The sequence below is a fragment of the Equus quagga genome, chromosome 6, assembly GCF_021613505.1.
Source record: "Equus quagga isolate Etosha38 chromosome 6, UCLA_HA_Equagga_1.0, whole genome shotgun sequence".
NCBI classification, from domain to species: Eukaryota; Metazoa; Chordata; class Mammalia; order Perissodactyla; family Equidae; genus Equus; species Equus quagga.
Window position 1 is genome coordinate 33,952,138 of NC_060272.1, and position 19,003 is coordinate 33,971,140.

Here is a 19,003-nt window from a genome sequence, read left to right on the forward strand (position 1 = left end):
CATGTTTCTAGTATATGGGACAAAATGGGTACTATGTATGCAAATACAGTGGTTGTCTAGAGGAACAGCATTTGTGCAATTGAATGAGTTGTGTGGTAGGCAGAATAATGGCGCCCTAAATATGTCCATGCTATAATCCAAGGAACCTGTGAGTATATTAACCTTACATGGCAAAAGTGACTTTCCAGATGTGATTAAGGTTAAAGATCTTGAGATGGGGAGCTTATCCTGGATAATCTAGGTGGCCTAACGTAATCACATGAGTCTATAAAAGGGGAAGAGGAAGACAGAAGAGGTCATAGAGATGTGATATGAGAAGGACTTCACCCACTTTGGTTGGCTTTGTAGATGGAGGAAAGGGCTATATTCCAAGGAATGCAGATGCCCTCTAGAAGTTAGGAACAACCCTCAGCTGATAGCCAGAAAGAAAACAGTCCTCAGTTCTACCACCATAAGGAAATGGATTCTCTCCTAGAGACTCCAATAAGGAACGCAGTCTGCCAGCGCCATGACTTTACACTGGTGAGACTCGTACTGGACCTCTGACCTGCAGAACTGTAAGGCCATAAATTAAGTTTGTGGTAATTTGTTGGGGCAGCAACAGAAAACTAATACAAATTATGAGCGTAACTAGTCACTTTTTCCATGGAACACCATTTTTACTTGAAAGAATGACTCCCACCAAAAAATGGTTAGTCAGTCCTGGGTGTTTGGCAGATGTTTTCTCAAAAATGGACAAAGTGATCTTGCTACTTCAAGGAAAACAACTAACTGTATTGAGAATTTTGGAAAAACTTGTATTTATCACTGTGAGCTTGCTAATACTAAATATTTCTGATGGGACTAGTGGTGATATTAACAAATGTGTTATTTTGATGATATTTAATAATATGTGTCACTGTCAACATTTGTATAACTCAGTGAACTGCTATTTCCCAAAAGACCAATGCATGAGTTATGAATGAAGTCGTGCATTGGTGAATGATCCATTCAAAGTGCATGATGAAGAAATGGATTTTAATCAGAGTATAGTAAGTTCACTGATAGAGTTTCAGGTTTCACATTGTAACAAACGTTTAAGAAATGATCACTTGTTGGATTGGAGGATAGTTTCAAAAGAGAATATTCACAATTTTCTGAAAGGCTCTTAAAATCCCTTTTCCACTTATATATATTTGTGTGAGGCTGGACTTTCTTCGTACACTTCAACTAAAGCAACGTCTTGAGCCGACTGGATACAGAAACAGATAAAAGAATCCAGCTGCCCACTCTTAAATCAGACATTAAAGAGATTTACAAAAATATAAAACAGTATCAATCTTCTCACAAAAATCTTTTTTTTTAATAAAAATGCAGCATTTAGGTTAATAAGTAATGATTTATTGTTATTTTAAATGAATTAATAAATATTTAAAATTTTCTAAATTGTAATTTCTAAAATGGTAAATATTAATTGATATTAGCACACACACAGAAGCTCTTAGAAGTCTCTCCACAATTTTAAGCAGTGAGAATCACTGTTCTAGAAAGGATTTTAAAAATGATGATAAAGATTTATAATCATTGAGATGGCAAAGTGCCTAAGCCATGTTTTCCATCTCAGAGGGGGATCACAAAACTTTGTGTTTAGAATGATCCTATTTATTCAAAATTTTATACCTATGCTAACTATATGTGCATGAGAAATATCTGGAGGGGTGTTCACTAAAATGTCAGTAGTGGTAATCTCTGTTGAATATTTTCTTGTTTGAATTTGTTTTTATGATTTTATCGGTTTGCAATGAGCATGTATCATTAAAGAAAACAAAGCAGTGTAAAAACCACATTTTATTATTTTACAGCGTGTGTGATTTTTATAAAAATGTATGAAACCATAGAAAAAGAGTATAATGTGTTCATAAAAGCTGTTCTTATAGTGCATTCTTTATTAGAGGTGCTAAATAATAGTTATGGTTTGTGGTCCAGATTCATTGTCAAACACTTAACCTTCTAGTTTGATCTTACGTGTTTAAGATGGTGTTATTGGTAGATACTGATATTGGATATTTGATAATGTAGCCGTATGTTAACAACTTTACTAATCCTTTTATTTTCTGTCTAGTATTTATGAATAAGCTTTGTAGATAGAATTATACTGATGATGTTTATAAAAATACTGTAAATTGTTTAAGATTGTAGCAGGACGTAGAGGCTTTATGGTGTATGCAGTTAGTCGTAAGCAAACACCGTCACAGAAACCCAGTGCTTGATGTCTAGTTTCTGGTATAATTACGTAATCTTTGATCTCATCCTTCTCTCAAGATTGGGAATTGTCATCTTCACTTTCTGGATTCAGTTAACATGATTTAGTGAGTGGGTTAAGTAAATCTGCAGAATCTAGGGCAGTTTCTTATCTGCAAAATGAGGATAATAATAGAATTATCTCAGAGGATGGTTGTGAGGATTAAAGGAGATAAAACAGATAAAGCATTTAGAACAGTGCATGGCACATTACAAGTACTCCATAAATATTAGCTATTATTATCTAGAAAGTGCACAAAGTCAGTCCATAGCAAATGTTATTTACAAAGAGCTAACTTTCCCAAATATTCACTTACAAATTGTTCATGTATTTACGTTAGCAACGGTTCTGCAAAGGCTCTTATCAGCTTTTCTTTGTAGAGCAGGCACCTGCTTTTCAGGTGGCATTCATAATTTGACTAGTACCATTTTCCCAAATGAAAACACTGGGTTGAAGCAAGAATCTGTTTAGTATTCTGATCTAGGAAGGTGAGTAGAACCACTATTTTCTCTTTGATTATTTGTTTGCTCATTGATTTTGCAAACATATATGGAGTGTGAACCATATGTGCTAGGCCTTGTGCTAGGGATAGAGAAAAAGGCACGAGACACATCTGTGGGAGACACAGACACCATCGGGTGACCCAATATGGTGTATTAAATGTGCTTGAGGGAAGCACTGGGTGCTGTGGGTGATTTGGAGGGGCCTGGAGCTGTTACTGGGCTGTTGAGTAGGGCACCAGTTGGAAAGAGCTGTGGAGGGAAATTTCCCTGAGGGGAATCGTCTTAACCAGGGAAAACCGTGCGCAAAAGAGCCTCTCAGGCTGAAGAGCAGTGGCTTTGTTCTTCATCTCACGTGTTCCCTGTTCTGAGGACATCTTATCATCTACTGATATGCCCTGGAGGCAGTTTGCATGGAAGATTCCTTAGTGATGTTTTTATGTTCTTCACGTCTATTCACTAGGCTAGTAGAGAGCATATGTGTTTATCCAATATTTATAGGTCATCAAAATTTTAGGAATATTTAATAAAAGCAAGGAGTTTCTGAAAGATTTTCCTTGGGTTCTTTTAACCATACTTGACTTTTTATTTTTTAATTTAAGTATTATTTTTGTTTGTTTATTTCAGAAATGTTGAAGGAATACTCTTTCACAAATTCTTTTTTCTAAATCCGTGCACAAACACATAGGTTAATCCTAAGAAAAGCATTTAACTGGTATCTGTGTAAATAAATCTTTATTATAATTGAATTTTCAAATCTTTGGGTTCCCTTTTCGGTAGCATCTTTTTTTTTTTTTTACTATTTTTTTTGCCTTCATCTCCTCATGTCTCCAGTTTTGAGAAACTGGAGAGTTACTGTCAGGTTGATTTGATGCAGTGCTGCAGGGGTGTCCAGAAAGGAGTCTCTTAGCTCAGTGGAGATAAGTTTAGAAATGGTTTAAGAGCTGGAGAGCGGGGGATGAGAGAATAGTTCAGGGAAGTGACAGACTGTGTGCCCAGGAAAGATATGGGATTGGAAGGAGTACTAAGCAAGGAATTTAGAATCTCTTAGGAGACTCAAGGCAAGAAAACAAATTTTGTACAAGTCAGAATGTAATAAGTACCATGAGGATTAAAATGAAATGTTTTAGCAGTTTATGCAGTAAATATTTATTAAGTGCCTACTTTATACTATCAGTGGGAGGGAGATAATTTCTACTTAAAGAATTCAGGAAAGTTGATTGTTTATAAATTCTGTTACATCCCTTGAAGATTTAAAAAAATTAACTTACCTAGTTCATTACCACTTTACAGACAGATATCTCAGATTAAAAACTGTCTGCCTTTTGGGGCCGGCCTGGTGGCACAGCAGCTAGGTTCGAACATTCCGCTTCGGCAGCCTGGGGTTTGCTGGTTTGGATCCCGGGTGCAGACATGGCACTGCTTGACAAGCCATGCTGTGGTAGGCATCCCACATATAAAGTAGAGGAAGACGGGCACGGATGTTAGCTCAGGGCCAGTCTTCTCAGCAAAAAGAGGAGGATTGGTGGCAGGTGTTAGCTCAGGGCTCATCTTCCTCAAGAAAAAAAAAAAGTATCTGCCTTTTAATAGAAGAGTCAGATGAACAAAACTGATACACTTAAACACTAGCTTTCATTAGGGTATCTTAATTTTATCAATATTGATAAATGTGTGTTTAGTTGACTGGATCAACTAGACCTAGGAGTTTTGTTTGACCTGGGAGAGTAAAAGGACACTCTCTGAAGCCGATGAATCATTTTCTGAAATGAGGCTCTATAAGGCCCCAAGGACTTCTCATATCAATTAACCGTCAAAAGTCTTTTGTATTTACTCTTTGCTCAACATCTCAGTCGGTTCTGTGTTTGTGCTAGATGTAAGTCAAATAGACATTTTGATATATGAGATTTCATGTTACTTAAGAGGCTGTTGAATTCTGAAAGCGTTCATTCAGTCATCAAATATTTATTGAGTACGGAACTCGTGTTAGGCTCTGTGGCAGGCATGGAGTGCACAGTGATGAACCAGATAGACATCTTCCTGCCATCATCCTCCTGAAAATTTAGTGAGGACGGCAGACTTTAAATGGCTAGTTTACACTAATGCATATACAATTATACATAGTGATATTTGGCACTGAAGATGTTGATTTCATCGAACATTGGAGATTTACTTTCTTTAAACAGATGTATGCTGATAAACTATGTGTGTGTATAAAAATTCACATAAGTGTAAATCAAGTAATAATTTAGCTTTGTGACTTTGAGCAAGTCATTTAGCTTCTTTGGGTTTTCATTTTCTTGTTTACTTACAGAGTAATTTGTAGAGGATATTTGTGAGGGTTTCTGATGTTAAATTCAGTCATCGAGTTCTATGATTGAGATGTTTATATATTTTTTGAAAAGTATTCTTAAAACCTAAATTAATTTGTTTTGTCCTTAAAGTAGAGTCTAAGACTTGTTAAACAATAAGTTTACCCTGGCAGCATCAGTAATAGTAAGGGGGCCATATAGGGAATCTTGAAAGTTTTGCAGAAGCTTAGAAATGAAGCTTTGAAAAGTACTGTAGAAATTCCAGAGAGTATTAAAAAACTTATTATTCTCTTAAACTTTAAATTCATTTTTATCAGAATCTTCTAAACTGAAAACAACTAGACTCTTGTGGTATCTCTGATCATCAACTTTCCCATTTATTTTTTATTTTTAATTAAAAAAATTGAAAAAAAATTTTTTTACTGTTTCTCCCCAAAGGCCCCTGGTACATAATTGTATATATATTTTTTTTAGTTGTGGGTCCTTCTAGTTGTAGCATGTGGGATGCCACCTCAGCATGGCTTCATGAGCAGTCCCATGTCCGTGCCCAGGATTCGAACCAGCAAAACCCCTGGCTGCTGACGCAGAGTGAGTGAACTTAACCACTCGTCCATGGGGCCAGCCCCTTTCCCATTTATTTTTAAGAGACAATTTTTTAGAACATGGTTAGATTTACAGAAAAATTAAGGAGATAGTCCAATTTATTTTTGCAATTGAGATCAATGGAGCCTATCTTGGAGAGTTGTGAGAATGAAGCATGTAAGTCTTAGCACAGGCTCTCAAGAATCTTCAGCAGCTGTTATTGTTGGCACCGTCTTCCTTCATCATTATGTTAACTCCCGCAGTGAGGGAGAGCTGGACATCTGATTAGTTTGTTTAGTTAATAAAATACAAAATTTCATTGTCATCCCTGAATTTCTAGCTGTATCACTGATCCCCATTGGGAATCTTTTTCAGCATTTAATGTTTTCTTTCACTGTTTAGGTAATTCAGTGATGTTTTTTGTTTATTTCCTTTTTCTGACTATGAAGTTTTATGAAAATCTAGAGATTGGGAGTAAGCAACATAGGAATGTGTAGTTGATTTTTGTAATATTTTTGTATACTAATTATTTGAAAACAGTTTCTGATTGTTAATATAGAATTAATGTGCATTTGAAGAATTTTTAATAATTTTAACCAACTTTTTAGTAAGATGAAATAAAAAACTATATCGACGAATGTTTATTATACAAGTTGGATTGCGTGGAAAACAGAGGCTAAAGTTGAATGAAAGATAAGAAGTAAAATCTCGTTGATGGATTTTTCACTAATAAAATCCTAGATATAACCATAGTACTAATAGGCTACTCTTTTAACATATTACAATAATTGTAATTTATGACTTTGAGACTTTTAAGGTGTGAAGACTCCAAATCATAGAATTTTTATATTTCAAAAGAGAAACGTAAGGCATTAAATGGTTTCTATCAATTAGAAGTATATTTTGCATGTCACTAATATATAATTGCATGCTACTTTTATGTATTCATTGTAGCAAGTTCCCAAGTGAATTCTATTATCTGGTTTAATTGATCTATATAGTTTTTTAAATATAATAGAGTATCGTTAAAATGTTTTTGCAAGTTTTGACTGGCCTTTGTCAGTGAAATCATACTTGAATAGTGGGAGAGTAAACGAATATCGTTGTTTTTGCTCATTTGTGTTTGAGGATGCAGTTGCAATGCCCATGGGATAGTACAGTGCTATTTGCATCTGGTCGCAACTGGGCCTTTTTGTTCCCGTTGGCTTTCACGGCCATTTTGAAAAGAGCATTAAAGAAAATTGCTGAGATATTTTCTTCTAGAAACAAGCAAGGTGTTAGTAAAGAATTCAGAAAGTAATTTGTATGTCAGACCTCTCCTTCTGTAGTTTTGGAGAACAAAGTCTACAAGAGTAAGCAAGCAGATGGCCATAGCAGTTATTCTTGTAGTGCTCCAGCTCTCATAAACAGTGTATTTCCTGGAGATAACGTGGGGCATATTTGACATTTAACTGCCTCACTCTGTTTGAAGTTGAAGGTTCTCCACTCTGTCATGCAAATAGCTTTTGATATTTATTTAGTAGAGGGCTAGAAACAGAAGGACCTTATTGTGTTACATTGAAGGTATGGTCACACTTTACATCAGACTGAAACATTTACATTACACCTAGTAGATGCTGTTTATGAAGACAGAGACATATATAATACCCACCCCAAATGATTAAAATGAAAAGTTCCAGACAGCACAGTTAACCCTCGGCTGCTTAGTAAATTCTTGTAATAAGATAGATGCCAGTTTAACAGGTCATAATGTTCCCTGTGCTTGGCCTATTGGAATGAATTGAATCTATATTTCCCAAGATGAAACATAATTAAGAATTTAATTTACGTTAATTGTATTTGTTAGCCAGTCTCGTTGCTTCGTGACTGCACCAGAATAATATGGGCAGGGGCATATTACAAGTTGAAATAAGTTTTATTTGTGAGTTACTTGTGGGTTGCTGCGCCATTGCTATCTCTATAGAAATGTAAAAGTTTACTTAAAGACCACCAGACTAACATGGTTTTATTTGGAAAGATATTTAGAAATTTCAGTGATGACAGTGGATGTAGCTCACTTGTGTTACCATCAGAAATGTTTTATTATCTTTGAGTGAGAAGCAATAGTCCCATGTCTGTCTTGACCGTTTGGGAAATGCTTCTTCAATTTGGGAAAGTTTTGGAACACCTAGTCTAGTCTTATCTAAAATACATATTTCTTTAGGTTTGACGTGAGTCCTTTCTTTTTAGAATGACTATGTGATTTAAATCCTCTGATTTATATCTATCCCTAGTTTTTCTTAGTTGAAGAGCTTTGACTGATGCCTTTTCTCTGATGGATCATTGACAATTATGAAAGGAATGCAAGTTGTGCCTGATGTCTGTTCTCCCTTCTTTAGTAATAGCATTTTAAACTAGGTACGTGGCCACGCAGAGTCAGGACTACATTTCTTAGCTTATCTTGCTGCTAGTAATTCCTCCAGTTCTGGCCAGTGGAGTGTGAGTAGATTTTTCGTGTGACAGCTTCCTTAAGAAAGAGAGTGTCCATTGTTTGTGTGTATGTGTGTGTCTTTGTTCTCTTTTTCTCTTTACTCATTCTTTCTTCACATCCTGCTGTTTGGAATACAGTAGCCAATATTTTGGACCATGCAGTTGACTCCCAAAAGGCAGAAGAAGAAGACAGATGGAGCTCGAGTCTTTGATATTTAACGTCACAATGGAATGCCAAAATAGCCCTGTACTCCAAACTGGACTTCAGTGTGAGAGGGAAATAAACTTCTGTTTTGTGTACCCAATTGCTAGTTTGGGTATCAGTCATAGCAGGTGAATCAATCCCAATGATTCTCAGACTTTTATAGTAGTTAGGACTCTCAGAGACAAGAGTGAGAACTGCCACCCATATGAAAGGATTCTGAGTGACCCCCAGAATTGGAGGAGCCCAAGAGCTCATGAATCACACTTCTAAGGATGTCTACAACCAGAGACCTGACTCCACTAGGACTCTTTCTCTCCATTATCTTGGTTTTAATTCTCTTTTTCTTTAGGTTTCATTTTGTGTTACTCTAGACTGGCTTTCTCCAGAGAAGGGAGATGGCTATCTGTGATGCCAGACTAACTTCCTCAACAGCTTGAGGCTTCAGATAGAAAACAGCTGTGTCTCATCTTCTGTTTGGAAAATATTAGGGAGCAACTCAGATTGACTGGCTTGGGTCACATGCCCATCTCTGTATCTGTCACTGGTCCAGCCTTTCATTGTGGCCTACTTTGTAGGGGGTTGGGAGATAGGGCTGGGGGGAGGGTGCAAGGATTGGCAGCATTCACTAAAACTGTTTGTTCTAAATTAAGGTGGGTATTATTTAAATAAAACAATGCCTGTTTCAGTTGATAAGTCATTTATAAATGATTAACAATAAGAATCAGATTCTTTCTTGAAAGAAGTCCATATATGAAAAATACAAGGGCTGCTAGTTTGCTTTGAATTTGCTTTCTGTCTTTGAAGTTGTGAATTTTGGCAAGATGCAGCTCAGATAGATCCCTTGTTTGGAAATCTTAATGAAAATGAATTCTAGTCACGTCATACTGTACAGGCTAATTATTAGTAGCCACTGAACAGATTTCCTTAATTTCCTTGATCTTCAGTCATGTTAATTGTAATGTCAGCATTGAAGCATTGCTGTGATCATTAATCCTTTTAATATAGATATGAGGAAACATTTTTGGTGTTAGAACATTATGACTATTACATCATGAAAAACATTTACATCATGAAAAATATTTCAGTGCCACACATTTTATTTAAAATTTTAACATGAGAGTTTCCTTCAAGGAATTAAAATTTGGCAGTTAAATGTTTGACATACATAAAATTTGATAAGTAAAAATACTTTGGGGGGGCTTTGGTATATGGAGTTACCAAAGTTTACTTGAAATCTTAACAAATCATGAAAGATCAATTAATTGAAAGGTAATAGTGTCATGAGATCGAGTTCTCTTGAAGGGGAAAGGAGATCTCTGTCCACAGGGCACATCCAAGGGTGCATAGGGCCCGTTATGGCTGGGCAAAGACTAGTCATGACAGTGCCCTCTTCCAGATGGCTTTCAAGCAATATAATGGCATTTCAGAGACTTCAAAGGTAGAAGTTTATTGCTTTGGAAGTACTATATTCATTAATCTGGTTTCAAGTCAGATGTCTGTGAAGTGCGAAGAAGGAATATATTTGTACTCCATGTCTCTGAAAGGCTCAAGCTTTTCCTTCTTCTCTGTAATTAAAGATGACAGGCAAATGAGGTTGTTTGAATCACCTAAATCATTATATGCTTTCCCTTGGTATCATTTAGCCAGACCACACAGGAGAAGGGGAGGAGGGGGGCCTTTGATACTAATGAACAAAGAAGAATGTCTTCAGACAGCCAGTATCAGCTCTGAAAATAGTCTTTCTGATCAGAAACTTCTAGGGAACGTTCATCCTAGTTGCAAACAGGAAGAAGGAATGAGCTAGAAAGACAAGTGTTGCTGCGAGATTTCATGGTACTAATTTTTCATTTCACTGGGAGCAGCTGAATCGGGCACAATTATGACTTGTGCTGTTTGCAGGAGTTTAATTCCACTGTGAGGGTTGAATATAGTGCAGTCTAGAGCTCTTCTCTGAGTCGTCACTATGTGGAGACAGTGCTTTTCCTTCACCCACGGAAAGTGCAAATCCAGGTCAGAGGCTAGGCATCTGGTTGCTGGCTGTTGCCCTCCTTCCAGCCTAATTTTGGAGAGAGACGAATGTGTGTGTTCCTTTTTATCCTTGGGTAGCAGGCAGTTAGGACTTTTCTTCTTTGAAGAAGGGAGATCTAAACCAATAAATACTCATATTTAGTGGTTAATGGTAATGTGTGCAAGTAATTGTTGTCTTTGAATAAAGGTTCAAGAATGTCATATTATTTTCATTTGCAGGGTGAAAAATCTGTTGGGATGGTATAAATATCTGAAGTAATACGAAGGCCAGGACAAAAATAGGTTTCTGAGAAATCCATGGTGTTTTTGCTTCCTGATAATATTACAGCTTTATCTACTGATCTTAGCCAGAGTGTGTCATGTCCAGGTCCCTCTGGACTCAGCCTTCGCTCGGTGGCCTCTTTTCCCAAGGCCCATTCCATTTCACAACTAAGCCTTGCTTAAAGAGTTCTCCTCTCAGGAGTTCAGATATTTCATAAGTTAAAATTACTTATTAAGTGTCCAGTTTTAGCTGTTCATTTGGATGACTTTATACTTTAATGGTATCATGGTAAAGGTCCAAGACTTGTCTTTCTTATTATATTTATTGCATCCTGTTTGAAAATATCTAACAGATTAAATGTTCTCAAGATTTTAAGATACTAGTTTTGATATACTGATTTTAATATACTCTAATTTTTTCAGTCTAACTTCATTAACATTAATTTTATTGCCAAACTTGTCTAGTCAGTTAAAATTTCGGCTAACTTACTTGCCAGTGATTAATTTTATAAGTCTAAAATCAGAGCAGTAGTAATAATGTTTTATAAACAGTGGCATTTTTTCAGTATTATGAAAACACTTTTGATGTTCTTTTTTGGTTAGATAAACTAGTTATGTGGGAAAGCTCCCTCTAGTGTCTGTTGTAGTAAATACAAATCGTGTTGAACTATACTTTTTTTTAGTGATTTTTTTTTAAAGCAATGTAGGGTTCACAACAAAATTGAGAGGAAGATACAGAGATTTTCATAGAACTCTGCCCCACACGTGCATAGCCTCCCCCATTACCAGCATGACTCATGAGAACTGTGCATTTGTTACCAAGGATGAACCTTACATTGACACATCATAATCACCCAAAGTCTCTCGTTTACCTTAGGGTTCTCTCTTGGTGTTGTACATTCTCTGGGTTTGGACAAATTTATAATGACATATATAATTTCTGTGAGATCTGTAGTGATATCCCCTCTTTAATTTCTGATATTAGTAATTTATGTCCTCTTTCTTTTTTTCTTAGCCTGGCTAGAGGGTTACTGATTTTTAACCGTATATTTTTAAAAATGTGAGCATGAAGCAATTAATAGGACTAATCTCATGAATAAAAAGCCTCCTCTTGAATAAACAGGTAGCAGTTTGATATTTGAAAGTGCTTTGTGGTTGGATAGAGGGATATGCTGCCTTTGAAACTATGGGTTTCATAATGCCAGCATAAATGAACAAATTACAATTTTTATGGGGTGTTTCTTAGATGCCCCTATTCTGTGTTATTACAGTTAGAAATTGGAAGATTAACTTTCTTGATTACTCGTCAATAAGAAGTTTGATTTTTGGGGGTTGATGATTTGGCTTATTTCATCTTTTTGGTCATGTTTATATCAATATCCATATCTAATAGAAGAATTGTAAAATTATTTTTCACAGGTGACACAAATACTTTATAATCAAACTGCGTTATTCTTATTTTGATAAGGTACAGCACCATATATATATATATATATTTTTTTTTTTTTTGCCTGACTACATGCAGACTTTTTCCAAAATTTATTCCTTATATAAATATTACTTCTATGGGATAGCTCCCAATCTCATACTAGGCAAATAAAGCAGTTTACTTACATGGTTTCATTTCAAGTGCAAAACCTCTCTTCTAGTTATTGACTGATTCCCAGGTTTCACCTAAAATATTTGAATTCTCAAGTTAAATCTTAGATTAAAATGCAAATTTCTCCATTAGGTGTTGCAAGGGTCACATTTCCACACCATCAGAGCACAGAAAGGGTAGCCTGAGTATTCTGAAGGTAACTTCACTTCAAAATTCTGCCTATAGTCAGCCTTGAATTAAATGAAATGTTCACTATCCAATACTCTGTTAGATCTTCTTCCCCATGCTCCCGTCAACTGATGAGCATGCTTTCTACTTTACGAAGGAAATTAAAGCAGTCGGAGGAGAAATTCTGCAGACTCCCACCACCCTGTCTTCCTGCCTCTATGCCTTTATATTCTGCCTTTCCCTTTGAGATGAACTGTCCATACCTCTGGGTCAGTTTCAGACCTTTCCACTGTGCCTAGATTCTGTCTCCTCTTGCCTACTTAAGGACATTGCCAGCAATTCTACCCTCTTTCTGTAGATCATCAATTTCCCCTTCTCTATTGGATACTCTCTTGGAAGGTGTCATTTCTTCCATCTGTGAGAAAATTCACTTTTGACTCACTTGAACCTCCAGCTGCTGCCCTAATAGAGTGTCTGTACCTATTGTTTGGATTTCATTCCTGAAATTTTCTTTTGAACCTACTCCAGTAAGGCTTTTGCTCTAAGCCCCCATCAATACTTTTCTTGTCAAAGTCACCTATGATCTCATACTGATGACTCCCTCCTTCTTGGAAACCTTTCTTACTTGGCTTCAGGATACCATTCTCACCTGGTTTTACCCCTGGCTCTTGCTGTGTTTTTCTTTGCTCTTATCTCTCCATCTGCCAAACTCTAATCATTGTCTGCCTCACTCCTTGGTCCCTGGAGAAATTTCTCTCTGCCTAGCTAGCTTGTGGGCTCTCTCTCTCTCATATTTTCTCACTTGCTCACTCTCTGTCTTCTATACTCACTCTCTTGATGAACTCATCTAATCTCATGGCTTTAAATGCCATCTATCTGCTAATACCTTCCAATTTTTCTTTCTCAGCTTTGTCCTCTCCCCTGAGCTCTAGACATGTGTATTCAGCTGCCTACTGAGATCTCCCCTTCCGTGTCTATTAGCTTCTCAAAATTAACATGTCCAAATCTAAGCTCCTGCTCTCTTAAGCCACTACCTCCCCCAACCTGTTTCTCAGCTTTATGTTTCTAGTTCCTCTGGCCAAAACCCACAAAGTTCATCCATGCCTCCTCTCCTTCTCATACAGCCCACATTAGATCCATCAACAGATCATGTTGACTGTGCTTTTAAAATTTTACCCAGAAGCCTGCAGCTTCTTACCAATTCCATTGCTGTTGCTCCTGTGTGAACCACCGTTGGCTCGCCCTGACTGGGTGTAGTAGGCTCCTGCCCCATCACTCTTGCCATCTTTTCTCCACACAGCAGGCAAAGGGGCCCTCTAAACACATAACTCAGCACTCTGCAGTGCCTTTCCGTCTCACTGAGAGTAAAAGCCAAAGTCCTTTCAAGGCTCTGCATGATTTACATAGTCCCCACAGTGGCCTCTTCCATAATCTCTTGCTCACTCACTCGCATCCAGCCACACTGGCTCCTCAAAGTTCCCTGAACGCCAGGCAAATTTCTGCTTCAAGGCCTTCGTACGTGGTGTTCTGTCTGCCTGGAATGTTCCTCCCCAGATATCTTTATGACTCACCTTCTTGCTGACTTCAGTTTTTTACTCAAATATTTTATAGACAGTCCTTTCTCTAAAATTGCAACTATTCTGCCACCCCATCCAAATTTCCTGTCCCCCTTCCCTGCATTATTTTTCTCATTGGCAATTTTCGTTATCTAAAGTCCTTTATGTTTTACTTATTTATTACACCCCCTCCAACTATACTTTAAATGTTATGAAGGCGGCATTGTTTTATTTAGCAGCAGCTTCTCACTTCTTTCATCTCCTTATACAATACAAATCAGACTTAGATTTTGGCTTGAATTAAACATTATTGAATGCTTTCACTGTCTCGGCATGGTGTCGGGCACATTTGCACACTTAATTTAATTTTCCCAGCTTACCTCTGAAATAAACATCTTGATTCCCATTTTGCAGGCTGAGAAGGGTATACTGTCTTTTCTACAGACAATAATAGATATTGAAATGGGGCTTTAAACTCAAAGTCTCTAACTGCATGTTATGTACTTTTCTAATATACCATGCTGTGGACTAATCCACTTTTAAACTAATGATTTTGCTTTTGAAAGGGTATTTGAAAAGGCCGTCTTTGCCTATCCTTCACTATCTGGCTTCTTATCTCCTACCCCATCTTCTATCTCGGGACATTCATATTTTCCCTTAGCACTGAACTTAGCCGCTACTCAGGACATTCCGTTCTCGTAATCAAATCACATGATTCCCTGGGTTTTTTCTGTGGGTTACCCCCGTATATTTTATATCTGATCACTTTTGCAAATCTGGAAAGGCCATAAAGGCACAAATCATATCTTCCAGAGAAGGAATCCAACGATATGAGCAGTGTGACAGAGTGGGAGGGGAGAACTTAGTAGAAAGGTTTAAGGGATTTCTCTCTCTGATGCTGGAGGTAACTCAGAGGCCACCAAGAAAGCAGCAGTTAGAGAAGAGCTGAGTCAAAAATGAGTTTGGAGCAAAGTGGCTGAGAATATCTAAGAACTAAAGCCTGGGCTGAGAGGAAACTGTCTTGGCTGAAGCCCAAGACTCAAAAACCAGACAACTTGTATGACCGCACTGTAAATTGCAAAGATACTGTGATTTTTTTTGCCCCAAATAGTCTCGTTTCTCGTAATCTCATTATTTTCTTCTTTTTTGGTTTAACTTTGGATGTAAACAGTTTGTTTCCACATCTGTAAAACAAGATAGTGCAGACCAGTGATTTCATAAGGGCACCTTTAGTTTTAAAATTTTGTGATTTTAAAATCACTCTATCACTCTAGTGGATTTTGAATCTGGACCTAGTAATAATTAGACTTCTTTTAACTGTGCAAAATTTATCTTAAAATAATAATACAAAGTATTACAAAAAATAATACAAAGATACAAAGAATAGCTGAAGTACTTTTGGATACATGTTAAAATGGTTTAAAAATCAGTTTTGGGGCTGGCCCTGTGGCCGAGTGGTGAAGTTTGCGTGCTCCTCTTTGGCCGCCCAGGGCTTTCCCGGTTCAGATCCTGGGCGCAGACTTGGCACCGCTCATCAAGCCATGCTGAGACGGCGTCCCACATAGCAGAGCCAGAGGCACTCACAACTGGAATATACAACTATGTACTGGGGGGCTTTGGTGAGAAGAAGAAGAAGAAGAAGAAGAAAAAAAAAGACTGGCAACAGATGTTAGCTCAGGTCCCAATCTTTAAAAAAAAAATCAGTTTTATTTCTTATTGATATTAAAAAAATCTTTAAAAAGACAACACGAATTGAATATGCTTCTAGAATAACTGGGTCTGGAAAAACCTCATAGGTTCTCAGGTAATGGTTAGTGTTTCCTTGATATAAGTGAACTGTTTCATGGCACGTAGATACCTTCCGATCATTTTCCGTTGTTTGAAGGTGAGATTTTAAAAGCCAAATAGAAATGATAACATCAAATGACTGAATTAATCTTTTCTCAAAATGCTGAGCTAATCTTAATCGTTTTATAAGTAAAACAGAATTAGAAAGGAAATCTACCTGTCCCCTAAAGGCATATATGACTTCCAGAACAAATATGTTTCTTTTCCCTACCGTCTCTCTTTGATTGACTAGTTTAAATTGTTCTCATTAGGCAGTTTTTTCAGTTTACTTGAAATGTTTCCTAGTATTTTTCCTCAACTTCTTTTTATACCTTTCCCTCTTTTTTTGTACTTATCTAAATCTTGCTGTGCCTACTATAATTATTATAAAAAGATTAATAACGAATCAAGCAGTTAAGCTCATATCAATTGTAAAAGAATTTACCCGTTTCTTTTTCTTTAAGAAGCTTATTCTCACATTCATATTTGTATCCATTTTTAAGTGTTTGCTGTGGTCATCTATTTATCAATGAACTCTATGAAGAAGAAAGACATTGTAGTATAGATTAATCTCCTCTTATCTTCATAATTAATAAGCCTCAGAGACTTGTGATTATTTAAACAGTGTAAGAAAGACAATGGTGGCAAATTTAAAACTTTTTTTTTTAAAGAAAGCTGAAGCTTCTGCTCTTCAGTCCTGAACAGTCAGTGGATTTCCTGATTGCAGAGTCAGGAAATACTTTACTCTTGAATAGTAACGGTTATTCCTGGGAAGTTTTATAATTGGCTGCATAGTGATAACGTGGACTTTAACAATACAACGAAACTAATGCTGGCTTATCTAGAAAGAAGGAGAGTTTCTTCAGTGCGACAAAGGGCTAATACTGACGTATATTCAGTGCACTTGGAGAACGACTCCAGTTTTCAACTGGCTTCCTGACAAAGGTATCTTTCCTTAGTGCTTTTTACTATCCAGATTTTTCTCCTGTGAAACATCAATGTGTGCTAATTGTAGAATTTGTTTTCTTTTGAAGTCAAGTCTAATTTTTACAATATCATTGGATTTCTTGGAGTGGGGATAACTAATTATGATAATTAATGAGAAGCAACAGCATGACCTCTGGGGATGTAGTGGTAATCTTTTTTTCTCTCTAGAGTGAGGAATTACTTTAATGTCTGAATTTTGATACTTGAATCTAAATGATTTCAGTGAGATCACTGAAGGTGTAACGACAAAATAGTAGCTAAAGGGGGCACTGTGCTTTTTACAAATATCATGAGGCATTTGAAAAAGCCTCGTTCATTTTATCGCTTGTTGAATTGATTATTGTGTGTTAATGGAAATGAATAATTTCAGTGACATAATATTTCTGGCTTAATAATAGAGATGATTTTCCATCTTGTTTTAATGTATGTTATCTTACTCCTGTATTGACACTAATGCACAAGTAAACGCGTAGAAATTTGGATCTAGGTAGGATCTTATTGACCATCTATCTGGTCCCCCGCTTTACTGGTGAGGAAACTCTAGGATGCAGGATTAATAACACGTTTCCTGGCAGAGCTGCGGATAGAATATACAGGGATGGAATATAAACCTCTCAATTCCTATTCGGTAGAGTCTTTTTCCTTATTGTTGTTTTGTGTTAAAGGTTATGTACTGCCACAGACTAAAAACTTTTCCTTGAATTGGCATTAAATCCTCATCAGGCTCTGTGGTGTGTAGGCACATTCTGAGCAATGGCGTTGTTCATGGCCAGACTGTGAATAACTGGAGTCTGCACCCTGAGTCCGTGGCTTGACGTGCTCCATAGCATCTGGGGACATTCCTGACACACACATTTACTTCCTAGTTGGGGTGATCAATGAGCAGCGTGAAAAGCCACAGGTCTCCATTTTTGGGGGGAGCTAGCTCTCTCCTGAGTCAGCAAGAAAAACTTACTAAAACTATCTCAATCCAGGAGAACTTTTTTTTTTTTTTTTTAAAGATTTTATTTTTTCCTTTTTCTCCCCAAAGCCCCCCGGTACATAGTTGTGTATTCTTCGTTGTGGGTTCCTCTAGTTGTGGCATGTGGGACGCTGCCTCAGCGTGGTCTGACAAGCAGCGCCATGTCCGCGCCCAGGATTCGAACCAACGAAACACTGGGCCGCCTGCAGCAGAGCGCACGAACTTAACCACTCGGCCACGGGGCCAGCCCCTATCCAGGAGAACTTTTATCAGAGTTCTGGGTAGTCGTTCACTACTATTTATATACCTCTGTTTGCTGACAACAGTCACTCAGTTTCTTCTGAGCACAGAATACGTTCCCAGGGGTCACATGTAAGAGCTCAAGGAAGACATGAGATCTCCCCAACTCAGTCTTGCACTTAAGAGCTTACAGTATAATGGTAGGAAAAAAAATGAGATGTTGAAAGATGCAAAACATAGAAGGAGTCAAACTCATTCAAAAACACATACGGTCAATATACATATAAGTATATGTCAGTTAACAGTGTCCTGTAAGAGAATACTGTTTTTCCGAAATACCATGTGTACATGCAAGTATTGGCTAGAGATTTTATTTTTCTTGTGCTGCTTCTGATTGATGCCTTAAATAAATGCCTCAATAGAAGGTTTCCTTGGTTCTCTGATAACTCATTTCCCCACTATGAATATTTTACTGCCCTTGCTTTATCAGTGTCCCTTCTGGTGTGGGCTCTGAGTGTGTAGGCTGGGGCTCTATAACTTGAACTTTTACGTGTGTCTTTGGATAAGTAAAAACAGAGCCGAATGTTGTTAGATGGGTTTTGTGTTAGTCTTTCTGCAGCCCAGGACATCGAAAGCCGCACACTCATGAGCTGAGAGAAGGTATTCAAGGCAACTAAAATCTGTGTTTTATGGTGCAGTTAACAACTCAGATTATTGGAAGATTAAGTTACCTACTCAGTTTAGTCGAGATGATACATTTTGCTTGTATAAACTGGGTCATTAAGTGAGTTACATTTAGGTATTAAGCGTTTACCTGTGGTCACAGGGAAGTGTCCTGTGAGACTATAGAAATTCAGCCTCTAATCATTTCTTCACATAAGAGCTTTCAATATATAAGGGTAGAGAAAAAGTACAAACATGGAATACAGAGGAATTGACACAACTAAGGTTGAATTGACTTTGTTTGCAGTCTCAATGGTAGAATATACCTCTAATAATCATTTAAATATTTGTAGCAAGATCAAAATT

General features: G+C 37.1%; 1 protein-coding gene and 1 long non-coding RNA gene across 9 annotated transcripts in view; one reads left to right on the plus strand and one right to left on the minus strand.

Moving 5' to 3' along the window:
- TBC1D4 (TBC1 domain family member 4) overlaps window positions 1–19,003 on the plus strand; it is a 172,717-nt gene that overhangs the window by 84,466 nt on the left and 69,248 nt on the right. The window lies entirely within an intron of this gene.
- Window positions 9,329–13,822, minus strand: LOC124241357 (uncharacterized). The gene is made up of 3 exons (XR_006889183.1): window positions 13,602–13,822; window positions 12,250–12,309; window positions 9,329–10,490 (listed from the first exon to the last, which is right to left on the minus strand). It is a non-coding gene; the product is annotated as an uncharacterized LOC124241357 (long non-coding RNA).